The 11,850-nt window shown below is 37.5% G+C and overlaps 1 pseudogene across 1 annotated transcript; it reads right to left on the reverse strand.

Moving 5' to 3' along the window:
• Positions 1–4,122: 4,122 nt before the first annotated feature.
• LOC110216021 (putative E3 ubiquitin-protein ligase TRIML1) lies at positions 4,123–9,700 on the reverse strand (annotated as a pseudogene). Its single transcript, XR_013483984.1, has 6 exons — positions 9,284–9,700; positions 8,773–8,868; positions 7,890–8,120; positions 6,440–6,462; positions 6,169–6,266; positions 4,123–4,869 (listed from the first exon to the last, which is right to left on the reverse strand). The product of XR_013483984.1 is annotated as a putative E3 ubiquitin-protein ligase TRIML1 (transcript).
• Between the last annotated feature and the right edge of the window lie 2,150 nt (positions 9,701–11,850).

Raw genomic sequence — 11,850 nt, forward strand, 5'->3', positions numbered from 1 at the left:
ATGGTTTTAGATTAATGCATTTTTATCAATTTAAGTAAAAAGTATTTGAGTAAAAAGTTAATTTCAATGTTTTTAATAGAAATTAGTGTTGTACTTTATCAAAAGTTTTCTCTGCATCTATTGACATAATCATATAACTATTTTTTACTTTCATTATTGATATAATCAATTATGCTAACAGTTTTCCTTATATTAAACCATTCCTGCATTCCACGTATAGATCTCACTTGGTCATAATGTATAATCTTTGTAAAAATACTGTTGTAATCTTTTTAGCTAGTATTTTATTTAAGATTTTTGCATCTATAGTCACTATTGTTCAATTTTTTTCCTAACATAGGTCTATTTAAATATTCTATTTCCTCTTCTAATCTAGGCAATTTATATTGTAAATATTCTTCCATTTCACTTAAATTTTTAAATTGTTGGCATATAATTGGGCAAAATAACTTCTTTTAATTGCTTTAATTTTGTCTTCATTAATGGCATATTCACCCTAGCAGTATATTCACTCAAGTGATTTCTTTCTTTTTTTATCAAATTAACCGATGGTTTATCTATTTTATCATTTTTTCATAAAACCAACTCCTAGTTTTATTTATAAATTCAATAGTTTTTAACATTCAATTTTTATTCATCTCACATTTAATTTTTAAGATTCTTTATAGATGTCCACTTCCTACTCTGTGTTATGTCCTATCTCTACTTCCCAATAGTGTTTGTCTAAGGTGAAGTTTTGAGTGTCTAATTGTGAGAGCATGGTCAGATCTTTCTCAGTTGTCAGGAAGATACTGCAGGGCACTAACATATTTAACACTCTTCAAATCATCAGAAAAAATGAGATGGTGATTGATTGTTTCAGGCTCTAGAGTTATATCACCTACAGAAAAAGGAAGAGGGGTAATCAAATGTGGTCTCCAGACCCTGAAGGTTAATATCCAAGACAAAAGGGAGAACTGCATATCATGGGGCGCCAGTCTCACTCCAAATTGGGATTATATCATAACTCTAAGGGATTATCCTACCTGTGAAATTTATTTAAATAAATGACCTACTTTTTTCTATGATAGAGTTTCCTTGTACAAAAAAGGAGGAAGGTTGTATTAGCTGATGCAATCTCTGAGGTATCTTCTAATTTGTGACATATAATTTCTATGTTTTATGGCATTCCCTCTACACACTGCATTCATTCATTCATTAATGCATACATTGAATAATTAACAGCCATTGTTTAGGGGCATCCCCTGGACAAGTAGAATGCTAGATCTTGACAAATACAGAGAAATTATTATATATGGTCTACACGAGAAATGCTAATGGTGAATAATACCTTTGCAGTAACACAGGTAGAGTTCCAAAAATGCAGTCTTTGGTGGAACCAGTTTGGGTTTTTGTTTTAAGTTTGTTTGTTTGTTTGCCAGTGAACAGAAACATTGGTTTCAATACACCCACATATTCTGAAAACAGATGATATTGGAATAGTTCCACATAGATATGGGAAGAAAGAGGAAGGGAATTATACCTCTAATAAGTGTAAGGAAAAGCTGAGAGTTATAGAAGGAAGAAAAAGGGAAAGACAGAAAGATGGAAGGAAGGAAGGAAGGAAGGAAGGAAGGAAGGAAGGAAGGAAGGAAGGAAGGAAGGAAGGAAGGAAGGAAGGAAGGAAAAAGGAAAAGAAAAAAGAAGGCTGAAGGAAGAAAAAGAATGGAAAGAAAGGCAAAGGGAAAGAGGAAGAAAGATAGGAAGGGAGAAAAGCAAGAAAGCAGAGAGAGGAACATGAAGTCCTAGAAATATGTAGAGCTCAATGAATAAAAATCCCTGACGGAGTTGGAGCCAAGTAGCTTGAGAATGATGGCAATGAGGAAGGAATCATGTTTGGAAAATAATTTGGATGCCTTCACGATGTTTGTACTTTATTGAGTAGGAGATAATCTTTGAAGATCTTTCAATAATAAATGAACATGGTGAAATCTGAATAAGGTAAAGGTACATCAGGTAAGTCATTGGATTTAAACAGGGATAGATTGGAGACATTTAGCAAGCCATTAAAGTAGTTCTATCACTATAACAAAGTGAGAGATTGGTTGTTGCTTGAGAGAGACAGCATCAATGGGTCTAGATCAGCATGAAATGAAAAATGGAGGCTGTGGCAACCCCTAGCTACTCAGACCAATCACTCTCCTTATCTAAACCTGTCCTTGTCCTAGAAAACATTAATTTTATTCTGTTTTTTTATCTTTAACAAGGAGTGGGTTTGAATAGTCAGGTTTTGGGGTGTCTGACTTGGATTAATAACTTCAAGGTAGAAGTGGGAGTTGAGGCCTGGTAGAAGTGGGGAAGCAGGAGAGGAGGAGTGAAAAGATGAAAAGGGAGGGGAAAGTAGAAGTAGAAAGTTGAATCACATGGGGAAAGACAGAAGGGGAAAACGATGGAGAAAAGGGAGAGGGGTAGAAGAGGGTAGAAGAAAGTGGCAATGGTTGAAGAATGGGAAAGATGATAAAGGGAGGAAGGGTATAATTGAAACATCATTTTGATGTTTCTTCAAGAATATGTAGAAAAGTGGTGATGGAAAGAGAGACACAGATGTCTCTTTTGTTCATGTAGCTGTTACTCAGTGGTATTTGATATTCTAACAAATAAAAATGAAATAGAATAACATGTCTTATTTGTCACAGAAGACATTGCAGTTATACAAACAACTTTCTGTTAGGAGAAATCCTCCAAGTCACTAATGGAGAAGGGAAGGAGAAGAGAATAAGCATTTTATATAGTACCAGGGACTGTGCTATCAAGTGCTTTACTAATATCATCTCATTTAATCCTCACAACAACTCTGACAGATACATGCTGTTATCACCATTTTACAGCTGAGGCAACTGAAGCAATCAGAGGTTAAGTGACTTGCCTAGAGTCATACTGCTAGCAAGTATCTCAGGTCAAATTTCAACTAAAGTAATCCTAACTGGAGGCATAGTGATCTACAAACTGAATCATCTAGTTGTATCCTCATTCTAATGGGATAAGGGCTCTGCCCTTCTCAAAATTGTCTTGAAGCATTTCATGAATACTCATCAGGAGTGCTTTCTTATTTCCTGAAGGGAATCTACTAGTCAAAACCCAAGAAGGCATTGTTGTCATATAAAATAATTTATATTTGTTCATTTATGGTTTCACTCAAACTTCTAAAGATGGAGACCATAAAATATTTGTTATTGCTGTTGTTGAGTCCTGTTGAATCTTTGTGGAGACATGGACCATAACTTGCCAGGCCCTTCTATCCTCCACTGACTCTAACATTTTATGTGATTTTTGTCTATATACTCCTTATAAGTTCAACATGGAAGATTCATCCATGGTGCTAGGGGAATTTTTCAATGTTTCATGTTTTTGAATAGCCAGTTGTCAACCTATCCTCTTTTTGTACTCCTATAGTTGCATGAAGCAAAGTTCTCCTTTATAATTCCTTGGTTTTAGGGTGCTAAAAGCTACTTACACCTGGAAGGCACCTGTCAATAGCCCTCTGAGATAGACTCATGTTCAAAGCAACATGGCCATTTTCAAGGCATATTCTTGCAAAAGATAAGCATGTCACTGTTCACAAGTTCAAAATGTAGAATGTTTTGGGGTTTTTTTTGCCAAATAGTGCTATCTCTCAGAGAATTAGTGAACGGATGTTTCAAGCCTTAGAATAAAGCAGAATTTTTTAGATAAAATTAATAATGGCTTAAGGGAGATGAGGGGGGCAGCTAGGTGGTGCAGTGGATAGAGCTCTGAGTTTGGAGTCAGGAGGACCTGAGTTCAAATCCTATCTCAGACACTTGATACTTACTAGCTCTGTGACCCTAGGCGAGTCACTTAACCCAGATTGCCTCATCAAAAAAAAAGAAAAGAAAAGAAACAAAACAAAACAAACAAAAACAAAACAAGCAAACAAAAAAAAGAAGATAAGCATACCATCCACTTGGAAAATACTCTAATGAATGAAGAATGATAAGAATTCACACCCACCCACACACGTGTGTTCATATACAGAGAAAAATTCAATTTCATTTATTATAAGAAAATAGTAACTTCCCATCTTTAGACTAACTTTCTAAAATATTGCTGAAACTCTCAGTGAAGTGTCAGTAAGGTAGGACACATTGGATGTTGATACAAAGTGAGACACACTAGGACTTATACCAAATATACACAAGATGGACTTTACTGATAGTTTGATAATCATACATATCTTTATTGAACATTTCAATATGAATTCGAGTGAATAGAAAGTCATTTGCAGTGTCACTTTTCAGTCACTTATAAGTGAGAGTCTTCCATGGTAATTATTGATAGGCATCTCCTGATTAGGCCAGGGGCATCCAGGGATATTTTCTTTATTAGGACAACAAGGAGACAAGTAAAGGTGAAGATGTCCTTGAAAGGTTATGTTTGGGGTACTGTAGATAAGGGATTTATCTGAGACGTCATAAAATGCTATATGTCCCCTTTCATAATCAAGAAAAATGCCCATCTTGTGAATAGGTGGGCTCTCATGAAAGCCATTTTGTGAATTCCAGAGAAAGAAATCATTTCCATATTTGAAGCCAACTAGAGTTCTTAAATCCTTGGATAAGAGGGAGAGTCTCCCATTTCTACTGACTGAATCTGTGCAGATGCCCACTGACCATTCTGTTTTATCTTCCACCTTCACTTCCCAATAGTGTCTGCTTGAGGTGAAAGTCTGGGCTCCTAATACAGTAAGAGCACAGTCAAATCTTTCTCGGTTGTTAGGTACATCCTGGGGGACACTTGTATACTTGACATTCTTCAAATCTTCAGACAGGATGAGATTAGGATGAGCTGTTTCAGGATCTAGAGTTATATCCCCTAAAGAAAAAAGGAAAAAAATATAAATAGCCTAGTTGCAGACTGGGAGTTTAGAAACAAAGAAAAATTCCCTAATCCTAAACAACATAACAATGTGGGACATGTCACAATTCATTTGGGATTATATAAGGACTCTCAAGGGGATTTTCCTGCTTCTGACACTTATTTGGACAAGCACCTAAGTTTTCTAGTGGATCAGTTTCTTTGTATGTAAAATGAAGGTGAGATTCAAGCAGATAAACTTTAGGACCCTTTCAGCTTTAAATGCTATTTTATGTTTTAAGGCATTCATTGAATATTTAAGAATATATTATTAAGCATTCACTATGTTCAAGTCAGTCTTATGTTCAAGTCAGGTCTTACAAGATATTTGGTAAGTAGATGAAGAATGTATTATAGTGGCATAATAATTTACAGTATATATTAGCACAGGTGGAGACTGTGAACATTTAGTGCTTTGTAGAAACAGTATTTTTGTACAAACCACTTTTTACAAAGACCAGCCAAAAGAAGAATTCACTGTTTTCAATTCTTTCAGTGATCCCTGTCCTCATGGAGCTTAGAATCTATCAGAAGGAACTTGAGACCTACATGGATACATAGTCGAGACGGTGTAAAATGTATCCCACTAAGTACGTAAAATAGTTATACATCTGGATGGTAGGAGAAAGGAAAGAGAGAACATGCTGAGGAAGGGAGGTAGAGATAAAAAGATGGAGAAAGGAAAGAAAGAAGGTGAGAGAGGGTGAGATAAAGGAAGGGAGGAAAGAGGAAAAAAGAGGCAGTAGGTCAGGAACATTTACATGTATTAAGAACTGAATGACTGCTGAAAACCCCTGACACTGAGTTAGAAGCAAGTAGCTTGAGAATGCTGACGAAGAAAGAGAGAATCTTGCAAGGCAGGACTTTGTTAAAGTATTTAGACCAGGCCTTCGCAACATACAGCCTGCAGGTGGCTTGCAGCCCACCAAAGGATTTCAGGCAGCCCACAGAAAATGCAGGGCTGCCACTGCATAGTCTCTCCTGTTTGTCATGACTCACGGCAAGTATGATATTAGGTACGTGAATTCACTGCTGCTACAGCTGTGAAATGGTCCAGCTATTCAGGCCTGTTGAGATATCACAGGCAAAGCATCTCAGTAGACACATGAGGATAGAAATCACCTATATGGGGTAGCAGGGGCTGAGGAAAAGGGTCATTTGTGCATACTAGTAGCACACACTGAGGAAATACATTGTAAACCTTATGGGGACTCCTAGGAATTTCCAACATCAATTGAGATTGGTACAGTAACTTACTCTGGAAGCTCATGAGAATTTCTCTTAAGCCAGTGATGGGGCAGGTGCTCCAGAAAGGTAAAGGAACCTCTGGTTCTTGAAGTAGCAGCTCCTCATTCCTATAAACAGAAAACACTTGATTACATTTGTTCTACAGAGCTCCACAGTCTGGTTGGCATCACATATGTTACTATATTTCAGCAGAGTAGACCCCAATTAGCCCCTTCAAACAATCAGATTCCCTTACAGATTTTGTATTGCTGAATTAGTTAAACACGGAATGGAAGCTTACCTTGCCAAGGTGTCTTTCATATCCTGAAGGGAAAAAATAAAGAGATTTAGTGTTCTGCTCCTTAGTCTATTTTCTGTAATATTGTCTTTCTCTGAGAGCCCAGGCATACCTCCCCAAAGTTCTGTCACTCCCTAAGAATTCTTTTCCAAGAACATTACCATATTTGCGCAGTGTAAGTTTGTGCAGAATTGTTTAACACCAGACTTTGGCTGCTGTCTGATGGGCCTCATGCCACCACCCCACCCCACTCTCTGAAGATGGAGAGATGATTTCATCGTGAGAAGAGTGTCATTCTGCCCTGCCCTTCTCACTTCTTCCCTTTGAAGTAAATTTCATTTGACAGAGGCAAACTTTTGTTTACCCTGAATAATAGAACAACCAATAAAATAGCTGTAAAAGGTTTGGGGGTCTGGGAGACTGGTAGTCACCTTTTTGGATGGTTGGTGTATGTGGGCAATGCGGGTTCTGAGACTGTAGAAGCATAGTTTCATCTTAAAGAGATTTAATTGAAATAGAACTTAGAAGCTTGAACTGAGGTTTCCTGCCAGGGTACTTTAGGTAGTGAGGCTCTAACTGTGCAAACACTATCAAGCCAGAGCCCAGGGATGCTCAAATTTTTTGAAGGAGATCACTGGAAATCTCCCAAGCCAGGAATTAACTCTCTCCTCAACTCTGCCACATAGAGCCAGGAATTCTTCTTTTCCTTGATGATACAGCTTAACTTTGCCATTCTTCTTCAGATTTTTCCTTATTCCCTTCTTCCCCAACTTCTCTGCCTTTCCGTTTCAAACTAACATAAAATAGTTCTCTTTCTATTCATTTAATATTTCTTTACTTATGTCTTTGATGTCTTTTTGAGTAAATTGCCAACTACTCATCCTTCAGAATTGTTTCATTCTCTTTACTGCTATTTGCAGAGCCTAGTATAGTACCTGGCAAACAGTAGGTATTTTATAAGCGCTTAATTGGTTGCCTTATTTTTTTTATTTTGCATTTTTGCCCATGACCTCATATTAAGCTTTGCTATAAGGAATTATAGAATTATTAACTATTCCTTCTGAAATGGGCCCTCAAGGAAAAATCTAGCTCACCTCATTTCACCAAGGAAATGAGGTACATGGTTGCTCTGAGAGAATCAGGAGATTCAAGCATGGTCATGTGATTACCAATTTGAATCAACTCAACATGTGACAAGTATAGAAACTCATAGCCCACTCTTATACTGAAGTGCCCTAGCCTTTAAGAATCTTTGTGCTGTTGTCTGGCTATAGGAAATTTACACTCACCCCTGTTCATCAGAAAATAAATGCGTTTGCAGAATCCATTGAAAAGCCTGAACTGACCCATTCTACCAAAGGTCCTGAGACCCTTCTCTTAGTGTTCTGTATATGATAGGGCACGTCACTTCTCATTTCTGAGGCAATAGTACATATCTCTTTCACACATTCACCTGAAGCATTTCCAAGGGAGCCTTGTCCAAATTCACCTCTACTTTTAATATCCTTTGCTGCAGATTCTGGATTTGTTGTGATAGTTTGGCGATCTTCTCCTCAATTTCTAACAGATTTTCTCTGGACTCCTGGTCCAATCTTTGCAGGTGTATACATTCTTCATCCCATAAGAACTGGTGCATTTTCTTATATTCTGATATAATGGACTGTTAAATAGTATATGTATCCTCCTGTAACAAGCGAAATTAGGATGAAGGAAAGAAGTGAAAAGTCCATGACAGAAGGGGTGACTGGCCAACATTAGTTTTCCCTATTAAATACTATTGGTCATCAAAGAAGATCCATAGAGTCTGTTACCAGACACAGCTTTTTCTAGCTGTTTAGTCTGCATCTTCTATTTCAGGATTTCTGAGATATATTGTCATTTAAAAGACCTTTTTTAAGGTGTAGTTAATGATGAAAAGATTAGAGAGAGAGATACTGTATAAGGAAAAGTCTTCAAAAAATACATCAGCGATCATTTTCTCCCAAAAATATCCAAATCATGTCTGGAAACTGTTTTTTTCATACTTATAATTTACCAGTTTACATGAAAACAAAGTTCTTCTACTATCATTAAGTGTCAAACTATTCCTCCCAAAGACTCATTTCATCTTTTGATCATTAACATATATAATATATAATGTACAATTATATATATGATATATGATATAATTTATATTTAAATATAATTTATTTAAAATTAATATAAATCTCTTCCTTTGCAGAAAAAAAGCACTCTTTTCTTACCATTTTCATGAATTCTTCCTCATGAGAGGTGAGAAAGGCCTTCGAGTGACAAATACGCCTCTCACTTTCTGCATCAAGAAAACAGACACTGACCTTAAACTGTGCCTTTCTCCTTCTCATATTGTCCAATGAAATTTTAAATTCTTCCTCTTTTCTCTGTAATATATTCCATGTCTCCTGGAGCTTCTCCTGCAAGAAAAACAAAGCCTTAGCTTAGCCAAACCAGTTTTAGACCAAAGAATTGCTTTAGAATTGCTGGCTAGTAAGAGGCAAAATTTGTATACCCCTTCAAGGCTATCAAAGGACTACATGTCTTCTCCACTGGAACCTAACAATAACCATAAAAGTTAGTGGCTATTATTATTACTGCTATTTTAAAGATGAAAACACTGAAGCCAAGAAGGATCTGGAAGGCTAGTAACAATAAGTGGGTTGTGTAGTTGTCATTGAAGTTACAGCTGTGAGGCCCATAGATTTTCCTTGTACCCTTTAGGTTGAGCTGTATGTCTAATATGGCAGTGTCCCCAAAGGGCCATAAAAAGAATTAAATAAACAGATACCATTCTTGCCCTGAGACTGATTGATAGGGAGCAGATACTCTTACCTTGCACTTGTCGGCAGCCCTGTCCAAGGGAAGGACTTGGTGATCCTTGTGCTCTGAGGCTAAAAAACAGGAATCACAGATGGACCTCTTGTCTTCCTCACAGAAGAGCTTCTCTTTTTCCCCATGTTGATCACAGGTAATCAGACCTACTATGCTCTGAAGTAAATGAGGTCTGATTATTTTGCTAGTGATGGACAGATTCTGCAGGTTTTTGTTGGGCACCAAATTGCTGATTTGGATGACTTGTCTGCATTCTGGGCAGGTTAGTATGTCCTCAGCTCCCTCCCTGCACTTTACAAGACACTCTGTGCAAAAGCTATGCCCACATTTGACAGTCACTGGGTCAGTGAAGTAGCCCAGGCAGATAGAGCAAATGAGATCTGCCCTGAGGTTTTCCAATAATTCTTTGTCATCCATGTTCATACACCTGGGAAGAAAGAGTCAGTGAAAATTTTGACCAGAGCATTCCTGTTGTCATCCAAAGCATCTCAGAACTTTTATACAGGTTATGTTCAGAGGCAATAGAGCATCTGCAACAAAGGTGAACCCATATCTACCACACATCCTGAGCAGATACATTGGGGATACCAAGTGTCATGCCTACCTTCAAATAGATAAAGGTAACCTAAGAATCCTGGGACTCAGAGATCTGTCTTATGACATCTGTCTTCCACATGAAGTCTGTCTTATAGGGAGTCTCATCCTTAGTCATGTTGAAGAGGCTAACGAGCTATTTTTTTGTACAGTTTTTCCCCTGGGTACCATGGGAGCTGATGGTCTAAGTGCTGAATCTGAGCTCTCTCCTCCAAGGAACCTAGATGATGAAGGTTCTCTTTTACTATTTCTTACTCTCACCTTCTCTTCCTCTTACCACACACTTCAGGATCACTGTCTTCTGAAGAAAATAGCTTTACTTTCTCTTAAATACTTCTGAAATTCTCTGCTTTGGCCAATCTTACTACTTTTTTGAGTAGTTTAAGAATAACAGATCTCATTTCAAAGGCTGAGGACAAGTACATTTCTGATCATCCAACATGACAACAAGGCAAGGAAAACCCCAACTCACTGTCTTTGCGGGGAGTTCTACCTCCCCACAAAACAAAGCTTAAATGCAGATTTTTTTCTCCTCAGCCTCTCATTTTTGTCTCCTCTCTACTTGATTATTCCTTTACTGAACTAAGATGGCTTTTTAAAAGAATATGTGGAACAAAATCCCAAAAGAAGCTTACCTCTGAGTCTGTCCTCCAATATTCCTCTCAGGAATAACAGTAGCTCTCTCCCTTGAGCTCTGGCAGCAAAAATTTTTAGGACTAAGTTGTTGGAGTCTTTTTATATGTCTTCATTTTGTTAGCCCCTCCCTTTACTCCATGCACAAAAGGTGAGAAATCCTGTGTTGTGGTAGTGCTCTCCAACTCTCTGATTGGGCTGAATTCTCACCTTTGTCCTTTTGCATAATAATGGGATACAATTCACAATGGTATTCATACCTAGGCCCTTCAGACCAGAGTTGTCTTGCCCTTCGATGCCAAGTGAAACTTTCTTGTGATTCCTTTCTTAGATATTTTTAAACATGGGTATTTTTCCCCTTAGTTGCTCATTTTTGTTCCTTCTCACAATTATGATTCACTAATCAGATCGTGTCATTTTTATAACATAAGGATTTCATTTTTTTTCCCAAGAGAAAAGAAATTACAAGGCTAGCTCTTTCCTCAGAGCATTACCAGCAAAATATTTTAGAACTAAGTTGTTGTTGTCTTTTTTACCACTTCTCCCTTTAAGCTCCTCCCTTTCATCTTCCCTCAAAAGATGAGAACTCCTATGTTTCTAAGTGCTGCTAGTTTCTGCAGTAGCACTGTGTTCTCATCTTTTTTCCCTTTTCAGAGTAATGGGCCTCAGGGTTCCCAATAGTGACCATAATTGTCTTGACCTTCAGTCCTTTAGCCTATGGCCATTGAGTGTAAATATCTGATTTTTTATTGGAGACATAAAGAAAGTATCAACATCTTTGGTATGATAGCTCTCTGAGAAGAGGGATAGGAAAGTCTATAAGGGGAAAAGAAGAGTATAAAAACTGAAGGTAGCAATAAAAGTTTATTTTATAAAATGTCTTGCCTCAGTGTCCTACCCTCTACTGGTCTGGCAAGGTCTTATTTATTATAATCTTTCATAATACACTTATTTTTGTAGATGTCTTATCAGTCCTGATTCAGTGGAAGTTCCTAGAGGCCACTATGATCCTTATTTTGTTATGTCTCTCATTCAGGGCCCAACTCTTGTGATAAAGTGTTGGAACTTAATAAATGCTTTTTGGAATGGTTTCTTTTAAATAATAATTGAATTCTGCTCCCAAGGTGCCTAGTGATCCAAATTCAGTTTTTCTCTGAATGGCAGTGCAGTTAATATGGCAGTGATAGAGGGCTGCTGGTTCTTGCTCATGGATTTAACTCACTCTGGAGAGTAATAGGAAAAAGGATTGGAAAAGAGACTGAGATGCAAAAACCTGAGGCCATCTATTTTCTAGGCATTCTGTTTTGCCAGCAATTCTATCCTGGGTCCTGGCCCTGGCC

Source organism: Phascolarctos cinereus, unplaced genomic scaffold (assembly GCF_003287225.1).
Source record: "Phascolarctos cinereus isolate Bilbo 61053 unplaced genomic scaffold, phaCin_HiC Scaffold_9;HRSCAF=440, whole genome shotgun sequence".
In the NCBI taxonomy this organism is placed as follows: domain Eukaryota; kingdom Metazoa; phylum Chordata; class Mammalia; order Diprotodontia; family Phascolarctidae; genus Phascolarctos; species Phascolarctos cinereus.